Source organism: Globicephala melas, chromosome 19 (genome assembly GCF_963455315.2).
Source record: "Globicephala melas chromosome 19, mGloMel1.2, whole genome shotgun sequence".
Lineage (NCBI taxonomy): Eukaryota > Metazoa > Chordata > Mammalia > Artiodactyla > Delphinidae > Globicephala > Globicephala melas.
Window position 1 is genome coordinate 60275032 of NC_083332.1, and position 23024 is coordinate 60298055.

General features: G+C 51.4%; 1 protein-coding gene across 1 annotated transcript in view; it reads right to left on the reverse strand.

Annotated features, from left to right (window-relative positions):
* The window catches only part of C19H16orf95 (chromosome 19 C16orf95 homolog), a 521908-nt gene that overhangs the window by 94257 nt on the left and 404627 nt on the right, over positions 1–23024 (reverse strand). The window contains 2 exon segments of the mRNA XM_060289339.1: positions 6553–6676; positions 16743–16895. The gene's annotated coding sequence lies outside the window, so the exon portion shown is untranslated.

Here is a 23024-nt window from a genome sequence, read left to right on the forward strand (position 1 = left end):
CGCAAGGTCACAGGATCAGATCTGGCCCGGCTATTGGAGACTTCTGGGGTTATCTGCCCTCTGAGAAGCTGTCTATTTTGGGGACCTGGGTCAATGCTTTCAGCCAGCAAGTGTCTGTGAAGCACCTAGTAGGCTCTAGGCACCGTGCTGAGCGCTGAAGACACCGTGGTGAGCAAGGCTGATAGAGTTCTCATCCCCACGGCAGGTCACGTGCACAGGTTCTGGGGATCAGGATGGGGGCATTACTCTGCCTGCCTCATGGGGGGGCAGAGCTGCATCTCCAGGCCGCCCTGTCAAGGCTGTGGGTGCTGACCCGCTGCGCTCCTGCATGGACGCGGGGCCAACGACTCGGTCAGCGGCTGGGCTCCCTCTGGCTGCCCCACACGCAGCCACGGACGCGGCCATGGGCTGCCTCCTGCCAGCGTCTCCTTTCGTTTCCAGAGCGGAATCCTCAACTTGACGGCACACTCAGTGGCCTGGGGCCTTGCCGGAGGCCGGCGGGGCCCGCGAGTCTGCATTTCTAGCCGTTCCTGCTCCCGGGGACAGCATGGCTGCTGGTGTGGACCACGCGTGGGAGGGCATGGGTGGAATTTCTGCTCCGTGCTGATCCCCATGGCCTGGAACAGAGGTTGGCACATAGTAGGTGCTTAATAAATACCCAGTGAATGAATGGATTCCCCTTGGTCCCTCCCCTGTTTCTCAGCACCAGGACCTGGCATCTTTCTCTTGCTGACAGGCCCTCTGGAGTTCTGGTGGAGGGAAGGAGCCCGAAAGGCACCAGCTGGAGTGACAAGTAACAGACCCGACAGGCAGACACCGCTCCCTTTCTTCCATGATTCTCTACGTCTATTATTTGTATACTGTTTCACTTGCTATGTGTAACCCAAAACCTCATGTTGTCACACCAATCCCACCAAATCTTCAAAAATGAGGGCCAATTGAGCTGCAGTGGCCCCCTGCCCGCCCCCCCCCCCGCAAGGGCACGCACACATTCACCAGCTACTGTTATGGCCCCCCAAGCTTAGCTCCCCTCCCGCCTCGCACCGAGGTCCAGCCACGACTCAACATGGGCTCTGTTTATTATTCTAGAGAAGCAATTTTCAAGGGGCTGAAATACTTGTTAAAATTAAGGTAAAGAATGTAAACCACAGCCAGGCCGGTTCACCTTGTGCTTCAAAGCCCTCTTGTTTCTCCAGGCACCGCCTCCTGCAAGCTTCCTGCAGGTCTCCATCAGCCCCGGCGAAAAGGAAGGCCGGCCGCCCAGTGGACAGGCAGAGCGGGGCCTGGGAGTGCAGCCCGTCTCCAGGCCTGCACAGCTGTCCTGGGGCAGGAGGCACCTGCTGGGCCCGGGCGGAAGACGGCTTGGGAAGGCTGAAGACAATCAGTGCAGGGGACTTGACAAGTGATGAGGGAAGACGGGAGTGTGCAGCGTCCACGGGCGTCTGAGGGGCCCGGCGTGCCCGTGGAGCCGACTGTCTCCCAGTGGGTTGGAGGTACATGCCCCTCCAGGCTGAGTCCTGGCATCGCGGAGCCTGGCTTAGGTGGAAGGGCAAGGGTGGAGGACTTTGACCACGTAAATGCCGAAAGGCAGAGCCCTTCAAGGAGAGCCACCCAGGACTGCTTCACAGCATAGACTGCTGCCTCTTGTTCCAAAAACCTGCTGCTTCCAAGCGGCTTTTTATTTTCTGCAGACATCTCCCTTAAGAAATGATAACGGGGCAATTTAGGGAGCCTTAGCCTTGAAAGCCCCTCCTGCAGTTGGAGGAGGGCCCTGGAAGGCTGGGGTGTGCGTGGGGCTCCTGCACTGAGATTCTTGAGAAGGTCTCGCCCTCTCAGCGGGTCCAAATCGGTGGTCCAACTTCCTCTGGAGATTAGATCGGCAAATGGGGAGAATGATTAAAATAAAATGGATGAATCTGAGCTTTCTCCAAAGTGGGCTCAGATTCAAGTTCAGGCTACATCTCCGTGGGCTCTTGGCACCAGCACGGCGCCCTCAGCCCACGCCTGTTAGATAACTCACTGCTTCTGGTGGAGGGGGTTTCAGGACCCAGCTTCCAACCCAGTTCCTCTGCTGTTTGGGAGCTGAGTGATGCTGTGCACGCCCATCTTTAGAACATCTTCCTGTTCACTGTTCACGACAGGGCGAGGACGCTGCAGACCCGACATGGGGCGGGCACTGTGGCAGTAGGTGAGATGGTCAGAAGTTCAGACGGGGCCCTTGCAGCCAGGCAGGTGGGGACCAAGTCCCCTGCCCATTAACTACGGATGCGCCCTCGGCCGTGTGTTGAACCTCCCTGCGCTTCAGGCCCCCCTCTGTGAAGGTGTGAATGTGAGAGCACCTGTGAGGAACGCAGTCCTTGGGAGCTGCTTCTATTCATGTCTCTGGCATCATCCGTTGACCATGAATTAGAAATAAGATGACACATCCAGAAAGCAATGATTTAGGAATACAAAAGGCACCCTTCTGGCCTTGATCAGTGGCCGGACACATGCTCAGTGAATCAGGGGAGCTATGCTGTAAGCCCTCATCTGAATCTGAAAGCCCAAGAACCAGGAACACTGACGTCCGAAAGCAGGAGAGGGTGGATGTCCCAGCTCAGCAGAGAGAACAGATTTGCCCTTCCTCCGACCTTCTGTTGTACCCGGACCCTCAATGGATTGGGTGACGCCCACATGTTGGAGAGCCATCTGCTTTCAGAGGTTCACCATCTCAGTGCTCATCTCATGCAGAAACACCCTCCCAGACAGAAAACGTGTTTCATCAGCTACCTGGGCATCCCTGAGCGCGGTCGAGGGGACACGTGAAATTGACCATCACATCTGCATGGCAACCCACAGCTTCCCCAATGGCCGTGCAGAGCCCCCCTACCCTGTGAGGCCTGCGGAGCTTGCGGCCGCTGGGTGTACCATTTCCAGGTGAAGAGCGTTGATTTAGACGTCTGCCGGTTTGGAGCCGTCGCACGTGAGGCTACAGGGGACCCCTTGGCACCTTTCTTTTGGGCGCTGATGTCTGCTTTGCCGCGGGAAAGCTGAGTGAGATTCCTGGGGCCCAGCGGGGCGGGTGGGTCGGCTTTGAGCTGTGCAGCCAGCCAGGGCCCTCGCGTGAGTCTAGGACAGACGAGAGACCCGGCTAATGCATTCCTCCTTTGGAACGCAGAGTCCATCACAGGAGAGCCCGACTCCGGGTTTAGCAAACGGAGGGTAATTAGGACAGTGGGTGGTCCTATCGTCATCAGGCAATTAGATCTGAGGAAGCACTCCCCCCACAGAGGACAGCCTGCATTTATTCAGCTGCCCGGTGAGCTCAGCACCCTGCACGCCTATCCCTCCTGACAGCTGCGGGAAGCTTGGGGAAGCGGCATCCCCGGATCCACGTGGGGCCCTGGGAATGCCACAGGGAGCAGCAGTGGCCACCACTCAGCACTGGGGAGAGGAAGTCTGCACTTTACTTCTTGAGGGAGACAGTGGAAACGGTTCCCAGAAGGCAGAGTCTCTCCAGGGACGCTTTAATAGCCGGAGTGGGCGTGGATTCACTCCGTGACATGGGCGTCAGGAGAATTCTACTTATTTATCTGATTTTTCTCAATCAGACAAATCCAATTGCAACTGTCCCTTCCCTCTCCCCCTACCACGTGTTGAGGTTTGTGAGAAATTTAACCCGTGTCATTTTGCCTTTTTTGAGGCGGGTAGGTAGCAGGGAAAAGTCAACTCCCTAGAGACAGTTACCTGTCTTAGGTGGTCTTAAGCAATTCAGAATAGTTGAGGGAGGGGTCTGGTGTGATCTCCACCATGGCTACTTGGAGCCCAAGCACAGCAGCCCACGTGGCTGGTCTAGTGCAGGGCAGACAACTCCACCATAGTCTAAACAAGCGTAGGCCAGGAGCTGGTGGAGGTGCAGGCGGAGGTGAGGAGAGCCTGCTGCGGGCAGCCACCCCTCTGAGCACTTTGCAGATGCCCTGCCTGTGTCACCAGGGAAACGAGCACAGGGGCAGGTCTGGGACTCTAAGCAGGCCGTTGTAACCACTGCGCTGGAGGGATGCCGGGAGTAATCTAGAGTTGCCAGATTCAGCAGATAAAAATGCAGGATGCCCAGTTAAATGGTAATTTCAGATAAACAACTGTGTGAGTTTCCTAGGGTTGCCATAACACATGATCACAAACTGGGGGGCTTAAAGCAATAGAAATGTATTCCCTCGCTGTCTGGAGGCCAGAAGTCTGAAATCAAGGTGTGGGCAAAGCTGTGCTCCCTCTGGAGGCCCTGAGGGAGGGAGGGACCTTCCCGGTCTCTTCAGGCTTCTGGTGGCTGCTGGAATCCTGGGGGCTCCTTGGCTTGTGGAAGCGTCTCTTCAGTCCCTGCCTGTGTCTTCATGTGGCCTTCCCTTGGTGTGTCTCCGTGTCTTCACATATTGTTCTTATAAGGGCAGCAGACATTGGATTTAGGGCCACCCTCGTCCAGTGTGACCTCATCGTAACTAATTATATCCGTAAAGACCCTATTTCCAGCTTGACACGTTCTGATGCGCCGGGTGGACGTGAATTTTTTGGAGGACACTTATTCAACCCATGACAAGAATGAAAATGGTTTTTTAGTAGCATGGGACATAGTTTATACTAAAATTATTCATTTTTTTCTGACATTCAAATATTGCATGGGACATTATTATATTAAAAATTATTCATATTTCATCTGGCCACCCAACTCCTGAGACCCATGGCATCTGTGTCCTGTCCCATCTGAAGTGCAGGCCAGTGCATTCCTAGGAGAGAGCACAGCCCTTCCCACCCTGAGGCAGTGTCAACACTCCCTGGGCCCTGGTCCCACCCTGCAGGTATAGGAGAGCTCAGACTTTGGAAACTGAGTAATGGTCTCCCCTTCCTGGATGGGGGTGGGGAAAGGAAGTGCTTCACTGAGGTTGCAAAGTAGAAACAAAAAAGGTCAATGTTACCTCTTTTCTCTCTGTCCCTTAGGGCAAGAGCTGAGCCTCTCAACTGTGAGGAGTGGTGGCCTGAAGCTCCGCACAATCGCGCGTGCAGATAAAATGCAGGGGAAGAGTGAGAACCAGGGCTGCCTAGCAAAGTTTGTTAAGCACGGGGCGGGGGGGGGGGGCAGTGAGGGGACACAAACATCTCAGCCGTGAGCGTGATGCATTCACGCCATCTGGGCAGCCCCACACCAGGCTGTGTGAGCGGCCGCCTGCAGCCGCAGGGTGCAGTCAGTGCGCCCAGCCCTGGGCACCGTCTCCTATTCTCGCGACCACCAGTAGTTCCCTGAGTGTCCCTGTTTGCACCCGGGGGCGCTCTGGGGGGTCAGGCAGTCAGTGACAGAGGGAGTGGGATTTGAACCCCCTCCCCTGTGCCTGACTCCGACTCACACACACTCGCCAGCCCAGGCACCAAGCTTGTCCCCCACGTGGTCACACATGCGTTTATCCACTGCACAGGTGGTTCGTGTGTTTTACCAAGTGCTTGGGGCCCCTCAAGGCTCGGGGGCCCTGCAGGAGGCTTCTGGAGCTTCCGCTGGGTGTGCAGGGGGTGACGACTGCATGATGGAGAATGAAGAGGGTGCAGGTAAAAGGGTAACGAGCACGTGTGAGTGTGTTCGTCTGTGTGTGCATGAGCGTGTGCGTGCGAGAAGGCCTCTATGGGTGAGTGTAGGAGTGTGTGCATATGTGCGGGTGAGTTTCTTTTTTTTTGGTGGTTTCCTCTTGATTAACGTGTCTCCTACCTTCCCCCCACAATTTCAGTCCCTTCCATCTACCCCCCCAAAAGAAGGCAGTGAAAAGAAGGGATTGTTGGAGTTCTGAGCCCCTTGGGCAGTTAGAAAGGGAACAGAAACCACAACACTCAGTGGATGTGACAAGGACTGACAATCGAAAAATCTAAAGCAGAGCACGGAAGGTGGAGGAGAAAGAGGGAAGGAGTGCTTGCACACGCGTGCACACGTGTATGTGGTGGTGTGCACCTGCGAGTGTAAATGCACGGGCATGTGAGTGTGTGTGTGTGTGTGTGTGTGTGCTGTATCAAATGCAGTGGTCAGAGAAGCTCCCTCTGACGAGATAATGCTCTGGAAGACACCGTGTGAAAGAAGTGAGGGAGAGAGTCCTGATGACTGAGGGGAAGAGTGCAAGGTGGTGGCAGCAGCAAGTGCAAAGGTCCTGGGACAGGACTGGGGCTGGTGTGTGGAGGCTCAGAACAGAGCCCGTGTGGCCGGGACTGAGTTTACATCTCACAGCTTCAGCCTTTTTGACACTGGCTCTGTCACCCTGTCAGAAGTCCTCAGGGAGGCATGGCATGGCCAGGGAGCCAAACTGTCCATACTGACTGGCGAATCCTGCATTTCTGACTCAGCAGATGAGAGAAATGTCAGTCTATAGAGCAGAGATTCGGTAGAAAACCCCAGAGACATCCACTATACTACCTAGGGATTTACCCACCTATTATTAGAGGCTCTAATAATATAGGCTCTTTGTATGGGCAAAAGAATACACATATTATCCAGAAACCTAAAATGTAATGGCATATTTCTATAATGAAAAAAAAACTTCCCCAAACCTGTGAGATGTTTTCTACCACAGCCTTCACTGACGTTAAACCTTCAACATCTGATAGAACAAGACTTCGGTCACATCCAGCTCGACGGGATCAGCCCCAGGGAAGACTTGGGTAGAGAGGATCTCTGGTTATGGACACAGAATAAAAAATGAACAGTGATGAGGGTGGGGAATGGGGAGGTGGGCAGTGAAAGCTGCAAGCTCAGATATAGGTGGCATTTTGGAATGAAATATTGATTCCTCAATATACAAATTACATATCTGTATGTAAGTCAAATCATTATGCTTAAAATCATTATCACCTTCAACCTACATAGTGGATATGTCAATTATATCTCAATAAAGATTGTACCTCAAGAAAAAAATACACAGAGATACACAGAGTCTTTCAGAATCCAAGTTTAAAAAGCTGAGCAGTATGTGGTGAATCCTTTGAACCCAGGCACTGGAATCGGACAAACCAGGAGTGGAAACTCAGCTCTGGCCACGTGGCCTTGGAAGTCGCTTGAGCTGAAAAACGGGGAAACCAGGATTTCACAGTTCCCAGTGTTGCTTCAAGATAGCAGGGAACAGAGTAGCCTTGGATGACAAATGAGACAGAGGAAAGTCTTGAGATGATTACAGTGAATGGAAAGGAAACAGACAAAGAGAGGAGGTCCCCACAAGCAGAGAGAAGAGGGTGGACCCTGAGGGCAGACAAAGACAAGCCCATATTTGGAGACAGCACCAAACGTGACCTGTTTAGAGACAGGTGGGAACATTCCCCTTAACAAGGAATTAGAAGTGCTGGTGGAAGGGACTCCACACCTCCACATTTCATGGCAGGAGATGATGGAGCAGTTTCCCCAAAGTTCTGAGCAAAAGAAAACAGGATGAAGAATATGAAGCCCAGGTACATTGTCTTTCAAGTATGAAGACAACAAATCGGTATTTTTGAGAACAAAACAAGAAAACACTGAATGCTACACTCATTCATCCCATCAGGGCACTGGAGAGTTCCTCGATGACGTGGAGCTGAACGAGAGACTTACGAAGAATCCCAAAAGAAGACACTGTGGGGAAGCGATGGGTGATACCATGAAATCCACAGAGATTAGGATTCTGCACACTCGGGGCGATTGTTGTTACAGAATAGAATTTACCCTAAACAGTATAAACCCTAAATATGGAACTTTACACCTGGGGGGATTAGTATTCAGAACACAGTTTATATCGTATGGGTCCCGTCAAAGGACACGTGATACAGGCGGTTAGTGGGGCCGCGTGGAAGCTGGAGCCTGGGGGGAGTCGAACAGCGTTGCCTTAAGGGCACAGCCTTTGGGTCACCCCTCCCCACAGTTTTGGCATCCACTTTTCTTAGCTTTGGAGTGATTTTTAGGAATCACCATCTTTTTTTTTTTTTTTTTTAACATCTTTACTGGAGTATAATTGCTTTACAATGGTGTGTTAGTTGCTGCTGTATAACAAAGTGAACCAGCTATGCATATACATATATCCCCATATCTCCTCCCTCTTGTGTCTCCCTCCCTCCCACCCTCCCTATCCCACCCCTCTAGGCGGTCACAAAGCACCGAGCTGATCTCCCTATGCTGTGCGGCTGCTTCCCACTAGCTATCTGTTTTACATTTGGTAGTGTATATATAAGTCCATGCCACTCTCTCACTTCGTCCCGGCTTACCCTTCCTCCTCCCCGTGTCACCATCTTTTGTGGTAAAGAATTATTTTGGCAATTCCCTTGGTGTTACTTTACATTTTTTCAATCAAATTCAAGTAAAAGAAATACATTTTCATTTTTAAATAGTGTGGATAGTGTTACTCACGTGTATTAACTTCCTCTCTTCAGCTTTCTATCGATATTTGTGTATGTATGTAGGAGGACATTCAAAAAGACAGCCACATTAATATTAATCCCATTTTGGAGGAGTTAATACATTTTGGGCGGTTGGTTGCTTTCTTAGGAATTTCTGCTTAAATTTTTTTAAAAAGCAAGCATGAATGACATTTATAAGAAGCAATTACACCAATACTTAAAAATACGCCACTATATGCCTTTCTTGGAGAAAAAGAAAACCACAATGGAATATATCAATATATTGTACCTCCCTGAAAGATAAATCTAAGTTATTTAATTGTGGGAAATAAACCTATAAGCAGGCAAAAAACACTGAATCACTAAACGGAATTCCATTTAAATAAAAGGGCATCTGGCCTAACTCTGAGATGCAGATGTCAAATGCTTCCTTTTTTTTTTACTTTATAATTTATTCATGTATTCAACAAAGTGCCGAGTGCCTACCATGTGCTGGGCTTGTCTCTTTTATTTGATGACAGTCCCCTAGGCTCCTACGGACGAACGACAAGATTACATTTAGACGAAATAAAAGTGAGATCCCAAATCATCAGAGGGTTCACTGAGTCACCGTATACCAAAAGGCAGCTTTGAGAAAGCACCCTCTTGGGAAGGAGCCATGACCGTAATGGCTGTAAGTGTTCATGCCCCCAAGATCGCACCTCACTCTTCTTCTAAGACGCAAAATCTCTCAAAAGTTTCCGGAAGAGGAGCCAGAAGCACAATGGTGAGAGAGTCTGCCAGCTTTTAGAAGGTCAGGTGATGCAGAAGTGCTGCTGGTTTGACTTACTGAATACACAACGAAAGGTGTATTTAAAAGGGAAACCCCAGGCTGGTGTCAGGCCAGACACGACCTCTTCCCCTCCTTCTCGGGGACTAGACCTTCGTTGTGACCTTGGCCTCCTGGGGAGACTAATTACAGCTCAGTCCCCTCTTGCAGGGACCCTGCAGCCCCACTCCCAGCCCCCTGCTGCAGCCTGTTGCCCGGTCTAGGGCTGCCTTCCACTGGGTGGTCCCTCCAGCACTGCAATGGCCCTCACAGTCTGTGGGCCCCAAGCCAGGCCCACCAGCGCCCCCACTGTCATCATCCTGCTGGATGCTGCGTTAGAGCCTCCCAGGCCACTTCCTGCCGAGATGCCGGGAGGGAGCTGCACTCTAAGCTCTGGACTGTCCAGCCTGTAACGGGCTGGAGCCCAGTCAACCAGCCTTGATCCAGAAGCCTGGGAACTCAAGCCTTGAGCATCTTAGGGAAAAAACAAGAAAGACTTTCCTCATTCTGCTGTCTTCCGAACACCACTCCGGATTCTGGCTCCAGCCCCTCTGAGATTGTAAACATCTGGGGGGTGACAGACAGCCTGACCCTGTGACTCCGCCGCAGGCCCCCTGTGGATACGCAGATGACGGGTGGAGAGCGGTCAGCCGTCCCAGCCCGATAAGGGTCCCTAAAAACCCCAAATCAATGGGCAGATTTAGCCTTCTCAAACCACGCCACATACCAGCATCTGTGACATATGGTACAAATAAAATGGGCTTAGTCTTACATCGGGAAGGAGGTCATTAGAGGCAGCTGAAACCGGGAAACCTCACGGCAAAGACAGAAAAGGCCAGGCTTGGAGACGACACGGCTGCACGTCCAGCTGCACACGCTCCGTGGGTCAACGCTGGCTTTGCGTCCAGCCTTGGAAGACTCTGCTCCTTCACTGGAGGCTAAATTTGTCCCCGAGCACCCACTGCCCTGTGGAAAACCTGGGCTAAGACTTCAAATATGACCTAAGTCTTGGTCAAAACACAGGCAGGCATTCATGTGAGTAACAGACGTGTCACTGTGTGCCTGCCGCACACGGTGCCCATGGAGGGGAGGAGACCAGAGCTTCTCCTCTGTTTCAGGACCTGCTTTGGGTCCAGCTTCCCAGGACAGGCCTCCGAGGGTCTGTCCTCCTCTTCTCTCTACTCCCAGCGCCCCGAGTCTGCACTTCCTGTGCTTCAGAGCCGGAGGCCACTCCTCAATTCCATAAGCTCGGGTCTAAATGCACCAAAGAGGAGGGTCCTCCCCCAGATGAGTGCCTCCTTGATAAATGGATGGAAAGGGCCCCAAATCTCCCACCTGAAAAGGGCCAGGATGTAAGGAGGCCACAGAACACGAGCAGTGATGCGGCCATGGGGACGGGGACCCGGCCGCCGTTTTCAGTACATGCTTTTACTTTGATTCATTTCCCCCTTTCTCTGTCCAGGCTGAAGGGTCACTAACAGCTCCGGGTCCAGAATATGCTCTGGGACAGTCGTCCCCTACCTTTTGCCCTCACAAACTATGACATCCAGCCCCCCACCCCCACCCCCACTGCCAGGCCTGCGAAAGCCCACTGAGCCACCTTTGTTTTGTTTGTGTTGATCTGTTTAATTGCACGATTGCTTTTGAGGCTTATTTAAGGAGTGGTTTAATTTGTTTCTTCCTGGTCTCCTGGCCCCGCCCCAGACGTCAGGTCCTAGAGACAAGGGACCTGAGCTGTCATTTGCACGGAAGTGTCTTGGCGCCTGGAATCTAGTGAGAGGCGGCTGACCAGAGGAGGGGGTTGCCCACGAGATTGTGGGGTGCAGCCACGGCGAGCGCTCGGGCTTTAACTTTGACTGTGGCTTTTACCAATGAAACATTCCCTCCCTCTGCATTTTGTCCTAAGAGAAGCAGTAGCGAGCGGTGAAGACCTCGTTGTTTCCATCACCGTGGAAGCTGGCATCTCATCTGGAAGGCACCAGCCCTGTCAGGCAGGCCCGGCCTATCCAGCCCCCAGATGGGTGTCAGGCGGCTGGGACCGTCCCAGCTGGCTGACATTACGGCGGTTACTGTAATAAAGACCAGGGTTAGCTGACAAACTTGGTATTTTCTTATACGGCTGCTGTGAGTTTTACAAAGTGTGAGGCAAGCCTCAGGTCGGCAGCGCTGCAGCAAAACAAAAACACACAACAGAAAAAACCCACACTGCTGAGGTCAGCTGTTGAGGTCCTCCTCGTGTACAGCTGTTTGAAAAATACAACACGACACAACACAACACAACACAATACAATACAAGCAGCTGTGCGGTGGGGAGAAGTTAGGTCAAATCCAGGACTGAAAGAAATCTGTTCGGAGCTGCCATTGGGGGTGCAGGGCTGCCCCGTGGAACCGCTGCAGGGATTTAAAGAGGCAGAAGTTCATTTCCTGCGATTCAAGGAACTTTGCTGACGCCTGTGCTGGCGCGGGGTTCGAAGGACTGGGAATGGATCCGGCCGCCCAGGCACACAAGGCGCGCTCCCCCTGCAGCTCGTCTCAATGCAGGGCTGCTCCACGCTGATTGACGGCCCGGGCAAGCGACCTATTAATCCAACAGCAGCCCCACTTCTATTCCTAACTTGCTGGAGGCAGAACGGCCACTGGAAGTGGTTTTCAACTGCTTCCTGTGGTTCCCCCGACTCTGCGGGGCAGGGGCTTCTATTTTTAGAAAGTGACCATTGCCATGAAGGTCCAGTCGGCCATAGATGCGATGTGGGGACTTGCGGGTGGCCTGGGCAGACTGGGTGGGCTCTTCATTCAGATGGTATTTTAAGAGTTCCTTTCAAGTGACGCATAGTGGAGAAGGCCACCACTTCCTCCTGAAGGATAAGAGGGTGTGTCGAGGCCAACAGACGCTAGGACGCTTGGCCGTAAAGTGTGTCACTGTGTTTGGAGGGCTGGTGGCCTCCCCATATGAGGCTGCATGGCTGGCGTCCATGAAACACCGAGATGTGTACACGCTCATTTGCATTTACCATGTACCTTCTCTGAGTATGACGGTACGTTGTGGATTTTTGTTCAGAATGGCTCAGTTTCACATATTCTGTTCCCCTCCAGTCAATGGGTCACGTGTTAGTTTGGGTTTCCTGGGAAGCAAATCCTGGCACAGGGGTTCACGTGCACGTTGCTTCTGTGGGAGATGGTCCCCGTCAGCACCCCTTGGGGCGTGGGCAAGCGAGGCAGGGATGGGAGACAGTCAAGGATGTCGGTGAGTCGGAGATTCCTCAGAAGGCACTGCGGGGCCAGGTGGCCCATTTCTCCAGCTCTCCGAGGCCGCAGGTTCTTCTGAAGGTGAAGGACCCTCTTTGTGGCCAAGCTGGGGCTCCAGTTGACACATAAGCCTGCAAACACGGGAGCAGGAAGCAGGGAACGGAGCAGGGAAAAGAATTCACAGAGCATCTGGATGGCGAGAGCTGAGGTTTCTGTTGGTTCTCCTGCCCCCTTGGCTGTTTTTTCTCACGGCTCTCATTTCATCACAGATGAAACTTTGTCACAATTCAGTATTCGTACAGCACTCCTCCTGGCTATGAAGCGTGATCTGAATGCTTTAGATGCATTTCTTTTTCTCTCTCTGTTTACTTTGCATCTTATTTTGTGCACTCATTTTATGCAAATCACACCCACAATGAAATATCCCCCCGCGGCCACAAGGACAGCTAAGGTTAAAAAGGCTGATAATTCCAAGTGCTGACGAACATATGAGCAACAAGAACTCTCACACGTTGTGAAGAAAACAGGACGGCCTATCTTATAAGGTTAAATACAGACTCACCATAGGACCCAGTAATACCCGCTTCTAGATGTTACCCCAAGAGAACGCACGTCCACACAAAGTCCTATGCATGGATGAGCACAGCAGCACTACTCATAGTAGCCCCAAGCTATCTGGAGCATTCTGCCTGGGTTCAAGCCCCGCCTCTGCATGTTAAAATGCTGAGTGATGTTGGCTTAGAAACTTAGCCTCTTTGAGCCTCTCTTCCACATCTGTCTAATGGAAATAACAGTAGCGACCACCTCATAGGGCTGTTGTGAGTATTAAATGAGTGAATATGTCTGAGAGCTCCATATTGGGTTACTTGTGTGCCTCAAAAAGATATGTTCAAGCCCTAATCCCTGGAACCTGTGAATACGACCTTATTTGGAAACACGGCCTTTGCAGACCTCACCACCAAGGGCTGAGGTGAAATGTCTGCTGGGACTGCTTCCCAGAGGCGCACAGCACCACCCAGGGCCTTCTCCACCGCGTGCAGCGATGAGAGACAAGCTTCACGGGCATCCCTTGGGCCAGCAGACGGCCAGGGGTGTGGCCCAGCTCACCTGTATCCTACCTGCGCCGTCTTAACGGGTCCGTCACCCCCTGGGGCTGCCCCCGCAGAGCTCTGCCAAGCACATGTCCTGACATCGGCGGGCGGCCAGGCGCGCTCACACACATGCTTGGGAAGAGATGTGTATCACAGCCCCTGAGATGTGGGTTTTCTTCCAGATCAGATATGGGCCGAGGCCTCGCAGCTCCAGCAGAAGGGAGGAGAGGCACCGCATCTGAGTTGCATTAGCCAAACCAGCCCCAATTTATTTTTCCATGCCTCAGAATAATGATACATTTTTAGTCTTGTGAGATGCTGCACTTCAGGGAAAAGGCACAAAGACTCAAGTAACCCTGAATGCGGTTGTGGCCAGGCCCCTTCCGTGGATTTCTCTCCACCTTCCCGGGACTCCGAGAGACCCAGCTCCCATCCCCGGCGTCCTTCATCCCACCCCGTTCCGCTCTCGCCCCCAACACCCCTCTGCAGGTTGCCTTTTATTTCAACACAACACGTCAAAGAACGAGGTTTGGTTTTGGGAGCCCAGGTTTGTTGCTTGCAAAAGACTGTCTAAATGGAGTGACGCAGGTGTGCTTTGGGGCTGGTCTGAGAGACAGAGAAGCCCGGGGACAACACCAAGCCCGTGGGCTAGTGCAGCCCCAAACCGGAAGCTTTCCAGCCAAGCAAGCACGGTGAGGAGAGACTGGATGGGTCTCAGCTCAGACCACAGTCACGATGAGATCCACGTGTGTTCTTGGCAAGTATCCGATAGGAGAAAGTCTGCCTTCCGTCCTATACCACTTTCTGTTTGTGCTTTTTCTCCTGTATTTTAATGCAACTCCCTCTCCCCTTTAACACACCTTTAACCCTCTGTGACCTTGTGCACTCTCAGCAGCGCCGCCCTACTGAGACTTGTTCCAAAAAACCAGTGTCAGTCATTTACACATTAGTATAAATAAGCCATGGACGGGCTGCTTTTCTGGGCTGGAAGTGGCATTTAAGCCCCAGTTGTTCAGCGCTTGAACCAGCAGGCAGGCTGCGGCTGTCTGTATCTATAGCTGAAGCTGCTCCTGCCTGAGGTGGACAAAAACACGTTTGCAGCACATACTCATCACGGGCACGTGGGCACACGTGCGTGTGCGTGCGTGTGTATAGGTGCACACGCACACTCTTCCAGGATCCCAGGGTGGAATATAAGTCACAGTTTCCAAAGGTCATTATGGGTGTTCCAGCACTGAGAAGTGCTGCCAATGTTGTCCTCCGAAAAGGAAGCAAGTGAGTGTTCCCATGCTGGAACGAGCCGGCTGTGTCTACCCTTGATGGTGGCGGCGGGGGCGGGGGGAGGCGGGGAGGTCAGGTCCCCGGGACGCTGATGACCCTGGGTATGAGGTGTACGGGGCTTTGCGCTTATTACAGAGTCGCGTTATAAACAGGACTTCTTTTTAATGGTAGTGGGCACCAACTCAAAGACGTCTGCTGAAAAACTGTGCTCTTCTCTCTGCTGACTCATTTGGTGGGAATTACAGCCCCAAATGCCAGTGTGTGGCTGAGCCGCATGACCCTCCACTGAAAAATAAGGACAGGATCGTTTCAGTCTTGCAAACAAACAACGGAGATGCAGCCAGATCTTCTTCCTCTGTTTGTTTTTTTCATTCACATCAACAGCTCTACACCCAGCATTCAATGTGACCCCCCTGGGTCAGTGCCTCCAGATTTGAGAAGAGAGAGGAATGGGTCACAAAGTGACCGCGCTGCTTTTTAAAATTTTTTTAAATTTTTTTGCGGTACGCGGGCCTCTCACTGTTGTGGCCTCTCCCGCTGTGGAGCACAGGCTCCGGACGCGCAGGCTCAGCGGCCACGGCTCACGGGCCCAGCCGCTCTGCGGCATGTGGGATCCTCCCGGACCGGGGCACGAACCCGTGTCCCCTGCATCGGCAGGCGGACTCTCAACCACTGCGCCACCAGGGTAGCCCTGCTTTTTTTATTTTTTAGTAAGTGAAAAGGAACCTTGGTATGTAACAGAGGGAGGAAATGAAAACTCTGAATGGTCTGATTTTTCGGCCGAGTCCTAGAAGTAGTAGCGTGATAAATAAGCTGAAAGGAGAAACAAAGCCTGGACTCCAGCTCACTCTGCCACTAACTAGCCTGGTCACCCGGACTGCCATTTTCCCTCTGGGACCCCAGGTTTCTCATCAGCGAGATGAGGAAGTTGGTGTTGGCCAGAACGGCGCTTCCCTGGAACATAGAACCCCAGGCCAGCACCCACCCCAGGCGCGGCTTATAGGTCAGCTCATGTTCTCCGGCAGACCTCTGAACCCTTCTCAACCCTGCTCTCTGTGAGCCATTAGCAATCGGTCAGAAATCTAACAGCTACATGTGGTTGTCATATCCACATGTGCTGTGTTTGCCAACTACTTCCAGTAGTTTCCTGTCCAGGCTTTTGGTAGGATTGCACTGCCTGCCTTTTTGGGTGACTAGTTCAGGCCAATGAGTCATGAGCCAGTGAGAAATGGGTCACTTCTCGGCTGGGGTGCCTCAGTGCTGCCATGAGACCCTCCACATCCCCCATGCCTCACAGGGCAACTGGAATTATCAAGTCATTGGGCAGAGGGCCCTGCTGACCTACAATGGACCTGCCCCATGAATGAGAAATAAGCCTTTATTTAAAAAAAAATAAACCTCAGAATTTGGGGGTTGTTTGTTACTTCAGCGTGTCTTGGCCCTTCCTGACTGATACATCATCCTCGGCCTCTTGGGCCCTGTGGTTTTACAAGTCTGGGTCTGGTGACTTGGCCGTTCTGCCTGATTCAGAGCTGTCCCTTGGGACACTGACATCAGACCAAAAAGTTTATGGCAAGAACTCCCATGATGTTAGCGCTCAGATCTGTTTATGGTCCTTCCAGGACAGTTTTCCCAGCTAGTCGAGACACACCAGAGCAGAGCCAATGTCCAAACACTGACCACACCCTTCTGGTGTCGGGATGTCCTGAGAAGCAACATAACAGCTAGCAGTTCTACGTTCACCTCTCTTCGTTTGTACGACATTTGCCAGCTTGAAAAACAAGTTCTCACACCAGTTTTCCTATAAAAATGGTGGGTCCGGGGCTGTCCAAGCTTCTGTGTTTTACTCCTAAACCTTTCCTCTAGACCAGTAGAAGCCATGACACTAAAGCAATGTGTGAAGACAGAGGGAAAGAACGCCACCCATGGTGCTAACCGACCGGAATCTTACTCACCAAAGAGGTAGCTTCCTCCAGGAGTCATCCGGGCCCACGCGCGTGCAGGGCTGTGTAGGCGCAGAGATGGAGAGAAATGGACCCTTCCCTCGGGGCGCCACTGTCCAGGGGTGCAGTGTAGCAGGAGGTGGAGTCTGTCAGGCTTAAGCCTCCCTGTTAGAAAGTGACAATCCCGAGGTTAGTCTTCAGCAGAGAGGCTGAGTCACGTAACGCTCAGGCCTCTGGAGCCTGCAGACCCGTCTTCACGACCAGTTTGCCCACTTTACCACTTAATTCACTGTAAACGTGGGCCAGTTGTTTAACTGGACAAGCTGAAAAACCACCTGTAACTAACACAACACTGTTAATCAACTATACTCCAACATAAAATGAAATTTTTAAAAAAGTCATCTGTAAACCAGGCAGCAACACCCATTATTACTAACTTATGTATGAGTGACGGAGCCCATCCTTTGTGCCCAAGCCTGCTGCCCGACGTCTGCTGGGGACTCCCTAACCGCTGGCTGCTGTCACCCCACTTCCAGCAGGAAAGGGACACCCCGACACTCGAGGGCACCCCACACGTTCTGTCCCTGCCTCCCTGTGCTCAAGAAATCTAAGACTCACTCCCTGAAAGAAACATCGGGCAAACGAGGAGGCTCTTAGGAGCCCGACAAGCCTTTGAAGGTGCCGGCAGCCCCATTGCTGAAGCTTTAAGTCCCGAGAAACAGTCACTATATGAACAGAACACTTGCATTAAATGTGCTAGACATGTCTAAGAGGATAAGAATACAGAATCCCTGCTCTTGTTTTTGCCATTTACAAAATTTTTATTCAAAAATTAACATACCGTAAGATTAATTTTTAAAATTCCATTTATAATAATGAACTAATTCAAACATACAGAAGAGCTCAACCAGCCCTTGCTTTGCACACTGCCGTGTTAACCCAACTCACGCATAAACCCACGGGCACGCGTGCCCGTGAATGTGGAGCCACCAAAGCCAGGACTCCTTACAGAGTGATGTGGTAAACACTTCTCTACCCCCTCATGGGCTTGACAAGCTTTCTAAACACTGGGATGGGATTTCTGGCAATTTTTGTTCCATCCTTTGCACTTCTCTGTGTTTTTTTCCCCTTGAAGTCTGTATATGGAACATGCATTCCCTCTGCAATCATACTTTACGGTTAAAGTAATAATGCAAAACAATAATGCATCTTGAACTCTGCTCTTGAACTGTTTACACCTGATAGCGTGTTTCCTTTCCGCCACACCCGTGTGAGATACTTGGGGTTAGTACTATTTGATTGTTGCGGACACAGGCTCAGAGAGGCGACGTGAGTTGCCCAGGGTCACACAGCTCCTAACAGGGTGAGGTGGAGAGTCAATTGGTGTTTTTTCATGTAAGACAGCTCTTATCACTGAACCAGAGCCACCTCCTTGGATGGTGAAAAGTTCTTGGGAAAATCTTACTGCTGAGATGATATGCCTTTTTAAAAAATAAATAATTAATTAATTTTTGGCTGCGTTGGGTCTTCGTTGCTGCGCGTGGGCTTTCTCTAGTTGCGGCGAGTGGGGGCTACTCTTCATTGCAGTGCGCGGGCTTCTCACCACAGTGGCTTCTCTTGTCGTGGAGCACGGGCTCTAGGCACACAGGCTTCAGTAGTTGTAGCACGCAGGCTCAGTAGTTGTGGCGCACAGGCTTAGCTGCTCTGCGGCATGTGGGATCTTCCTGGACCTTTTTTTTTTTTTTTTTGGAAAGATGTGGCATTTTATTAACAGATGGTCATAATGGAAATGTGACCAAAATTCACAAATAGGGAAACTGAGGAACACATAAACGACTAGAATCAAATCACAAGACCTGAATGAATACTGATGGAATCAGCTCCGTCACAGTTACAGTTCTGTTTCCTATCCATTTTTCTTTGAATCCATGTCCCCTGCACTGGCAGGTGGATTCTTAACCACTGCTCCATCAGGGAAGCCCAAGAGACGATATGTCTTTTAAACAATGGCACACGTCCCTGTTGAAAGAAGCATTTCTCTTGAGTTAAGGGCTAGGAACTCACTCTCCTTCAGAGAGAATGCTGAAAAGAAGCCGTCAGCCCTTTCTCCCTCTCCCTCAGCTGAAGAGTAAATATACTTTGGCTGTGTTTAAGTTACAAGAACGTAAAGAGAGAGAAGTTTACTAGTTGTGGGTAATCTATACAATCTGTAACTACAAAATCATTTCTATTTACTTATTTTGAAGGGTCTAACCTGGTATTCTTTTAAAACAACCCCTGTGTAGACTGCAGAAAGGAAAACTAACCATGGCAACCTGGTCGTGGAAGACAGAGAGCTGACAACAGACAGCGTGCGATCGGAGTCTGAGGCTCAGAGATCATCTGAAGCAGCACCTCCTGAACTTCGCTCTGTGAGCGATTTTCCTGGGGCTCTTGTTCAAATGCAGATGCTTATTTGAAGGTCTGGTGTGGGGCCCAGGACTCTGCATTTCCAATCTGGAGTCTCAAGGGCCTTGGATCTGGTTTCGCAGCTCGGAAGCACGTTAGAATCACCTGAAGCTTTGAAGATCCTGGCACCTGAGCCCAAGAGCAGACAGATTCAATCACACACCCTGGCGCTGGACCCAGGTGATCCCAGTGTGTGCGGCCAGGCTTCAGACTCACTGCTTACAACAAACAGTTCTCCAACCTTTAATCCCAGGAACACTTGACACGCTTAGACATGATTCAGGAGTTTTTTATTTTTATTGGAGTCTAGTTGATTTACAATGTTGTGTTAGTTTCAGGTGTGCAGCAAAGTGAATCAGTTACACATATACATATGTCCACTCTTGTTTTAGATTCTTTTCCCATATAGGCCATTGCAGAGTATTGAGGAGAGTTCCTCGTGCTCTACAGCAGGTCCTTTGATTCAGGATCTTGAAGAGCTTTTCCTATCCTATTTATCACATTAGAAAATAAAACTAAGTAATACAAAAAATTCATTAATTGATTCACTTTATTTTATGTTAAAATGAAAACTTGTTTTATGAAAAGTAACTATCTCACAAAACAAACAGAATCGAGTGAGGACAGTGGCACTGTTGCCTGTCTGTGCCTCGAGTGTCTGCGTGACTAGGACACGGTTCGGGCCTCCCCGCTGCCCCTCCCTGCACCCGACCTGCCGCTCTTCATCTTGTTTCATCCCCAGCGACGCTGGCCCAACGTGGAACTCACAGAAGAGGAAGCCGAGCTCCGAGGGTGCAAGGTCTCTGTCCAAAGTCACACCGTGAGTACCAGGGCCTAGGCTGACTGACTCTAAAACCAGCACTCTCAACCGCTAGGCTAGATCCCCCCCATGGGTGGACGAGACACAAGGGACTGGGTCTCATGCTCCGTAAGACCCCCGTGAACGTTTCCTGGAAGGTGCTCAGTGAGCCCCCAGCGTCCCTCCGTCTGACGCCTGCAGCCTGGACTGTCACGTGTCCAGCCTTCTCGCTGCCCAGCCTGCAGTGATGGATGCGTTTTTGTTTGATTCCGTGAGATTGCGCAAATTCATGCAGCGCTTCCTGTGGGTCAGGCACTCCTCTGGCATTCCATAAATACCAACCCCTTTTATCCTCATGGTAACCCTGTGCTGTAGGTTCAGTGTTGCTCCCATTTTACAGGTGAGGAAACTGAGGCCACACAAAGCCGGGATTTGGACCTCTGCAGTCCGGCTCCAGCTAAAGATCTGTCCTCTGCTGCGTCCAGTGACAAAGGGAGCTGCTCTGGTCTAGAAGGCCACCCTGAGGCGGTGAGAGCCTCTGCCTGGAATACTGGAGCATCCTTCCCTCCAGTTCAGAGCGTCCACCTTGGCACTGGGCTCTGGAGCCATCCACTGGCCCTGCCACTGCTCACCAGGGATTACCTCTGTCAGCCTGCAGTTCCTCCTCCGTTCTGTTACCTGCTCACGACAGCCTCTCCTCTATACCTTGCTGGCCGTCACTGTGGCTGGGGTGTACTTCTCTGCCCCTTGGTGACGGCTTTGGTTAGTGGCGTGTGGGCAGGAGTGACAGCATGTGAGTTCTGAACCAAGACCTGGAGAGCCACAGTGGATTCCTCTTCACCCTCTTGCATTCCTGCCACCATCACTGGCAAAGCATGCCCGTGTAGCTGCTGGTCTTAGAATAGGCAACATGTGGAGCAGATCTAAACCTGGCCCACAGCAGAGCCACCCGGCTTACAGATCTGAGAGAAAGAAACACATACTTGCTACTGGAAGCCTCTGCGATCTCAGGGTCATTTGTTACACAGCATTAAGTGCCGAGTGTGTCATTTGATAACAAGGGTGGAGACGATGTGTGAGCGGCTCTTAGTGCGGTGTCTGGCTCAGGGCAGCCCCCGTGAACATGAACCATTATAACAGCTACTTCAGATGCAGTTTCCACACAGCCCCTCCTCTTTCTCCTTCCTTAGTCAGCCGAGGCTCTGCAGCCTGCCCACCCTCCCCACCCAAAGGAACGAGGTGCTCACATACCACGGAGCAACAGGCTTGGGAGCCTGGGCCAGGTTTGTGGAAAACGGGAAAAAGCCCTGGCCTCAGTGAATGGGGTTTTTCAACCTTATCTCGAATTCTCTTGGTGAGGCTGGTGGGTTTGTGCCTGACGGTGTTTTCTGAAAGGGTCTTTGTGGTATGAGCGTGCATGAAAAATGAGAAGCAGGAAGGAAACAGGCTTGACTTTGTTCAGAAGTGTTGCGGGTTTCAAAGGGAACTTGAAGGTGAGTCCAGGGCATGGGCCTGGCTCTGGGTTTACAGCAGGCCCAGGACTCAGTGCCAGGCACGGAGGGAACCTGCCGTCCCGAAGGTGTCCTGGACGCCGTCCTGAGCCTGCTGGTGCCACACCTGCTTTCTCTCGTGATGTCTCACACAAACACACAACTTCAGCTATTTACTGGACCAGGAGAGCAACCCATGATCCAATCCTTTTCTGATCATCTAGAGAAGGCAGTAGAAAGGATCTGCTGTCAGGAGCTCGTTCCTCTCTGAGCTGTGTGACCCTGGGCACGTTAACTTTAGCTCTCTGAGCCTCTGTTTCCACGTCTGTGATAGATGGACACTGTAATGCAGACCTCATAAGGCTGTGCTGAGGACACAGCAAGAGCGAGCGTGTCCGAGCTTCCAGCCCCTTAACTGTGGCTCGATGCTGGCTGTTAGGACTGCGGTCCTCACCTTTCTGTTTCAACGGATGCCAAGCTCCCCCACTTGTCTCTTAGCTCTGACTCACAGTGGCCGCTGCTAAACTGAAATGCCCTCTGTTTATTGACATTTCTCATCTACAATTAACATGTAATGAGTGCCCTGGACGGACGAACGAAGAAGAACCTTTTCCTTCCAAGGAAAGTGGGAACTTACTCTGTGGTGCTGGGCAGCATAGTTAAGACGAATGGAATGAATGAGGCAAAGGAAACTCAAACTGGATATCAAGAAGTTCTGCGCATAACAGCTATTAAAGGAAACGGTGACAGGGCCGTGTGGTGAGCCAGGCGGAGCCAGGCTGGGAAAATACCGGCAATCTGTAATTTCACAGCAGGACAGTGGGAGACGTCGTGCTCGTGCCCAGGCAGAGAGGGGAGCAGGGGAGCGGGACGCAGCCAGCAGGGTGGCAGTGGCTTGTAACACTCACGCAGGTGTCGTACGGGGGCTGTTGCTAACCACTACGGGTCACTGCAACTAAGCCGGGCTGTCATTCGGGTCATTGCTGAATCTCAAAATAGTGCAATTATAGGCGAGAATCTGGAATCAGGCACTGTGAAGGGATGCATTCATTTAAAGGAGGGGCTTAATAATAATCTATAATAACTAAATAATAAATAATAATCTATCATAAGTAAATAGTGAGCAATAAGCTATAAATAATATGTAATAATCTATGACAACGGAAGGTACCCCACCTTCTTCACTTTTCACAGCCACTAAGAATTCATTTTCCAGAACATTCCCCGCCCCACCCCCAGTTCTCTTTTCCCAGACCAAATCAGACACAAAACTCTCGCGGTGCTGACTTGTTCTTGTTCCTCATTAATCGTTACTTGAATGTTCTGGAGGTTTTGCATTCCGGAACCTTCTTTGGCCTTCTCGTTTTTTGTAATTTTCCCAATGAGATAAGACATTTGGGGTCTGTTTTGGGAGTAGTGAGGGGTGAGTGTCAGTAAAAAAGAAAAACCCAAAACACGGGAAAAACTGTCTTCCCTTCGACATCCACAGACTCTCAGTCCATAACTGGCTTCTTCATTCCATTTCTGTTTTGGAGACCATCACAGAAAATCCCTGAC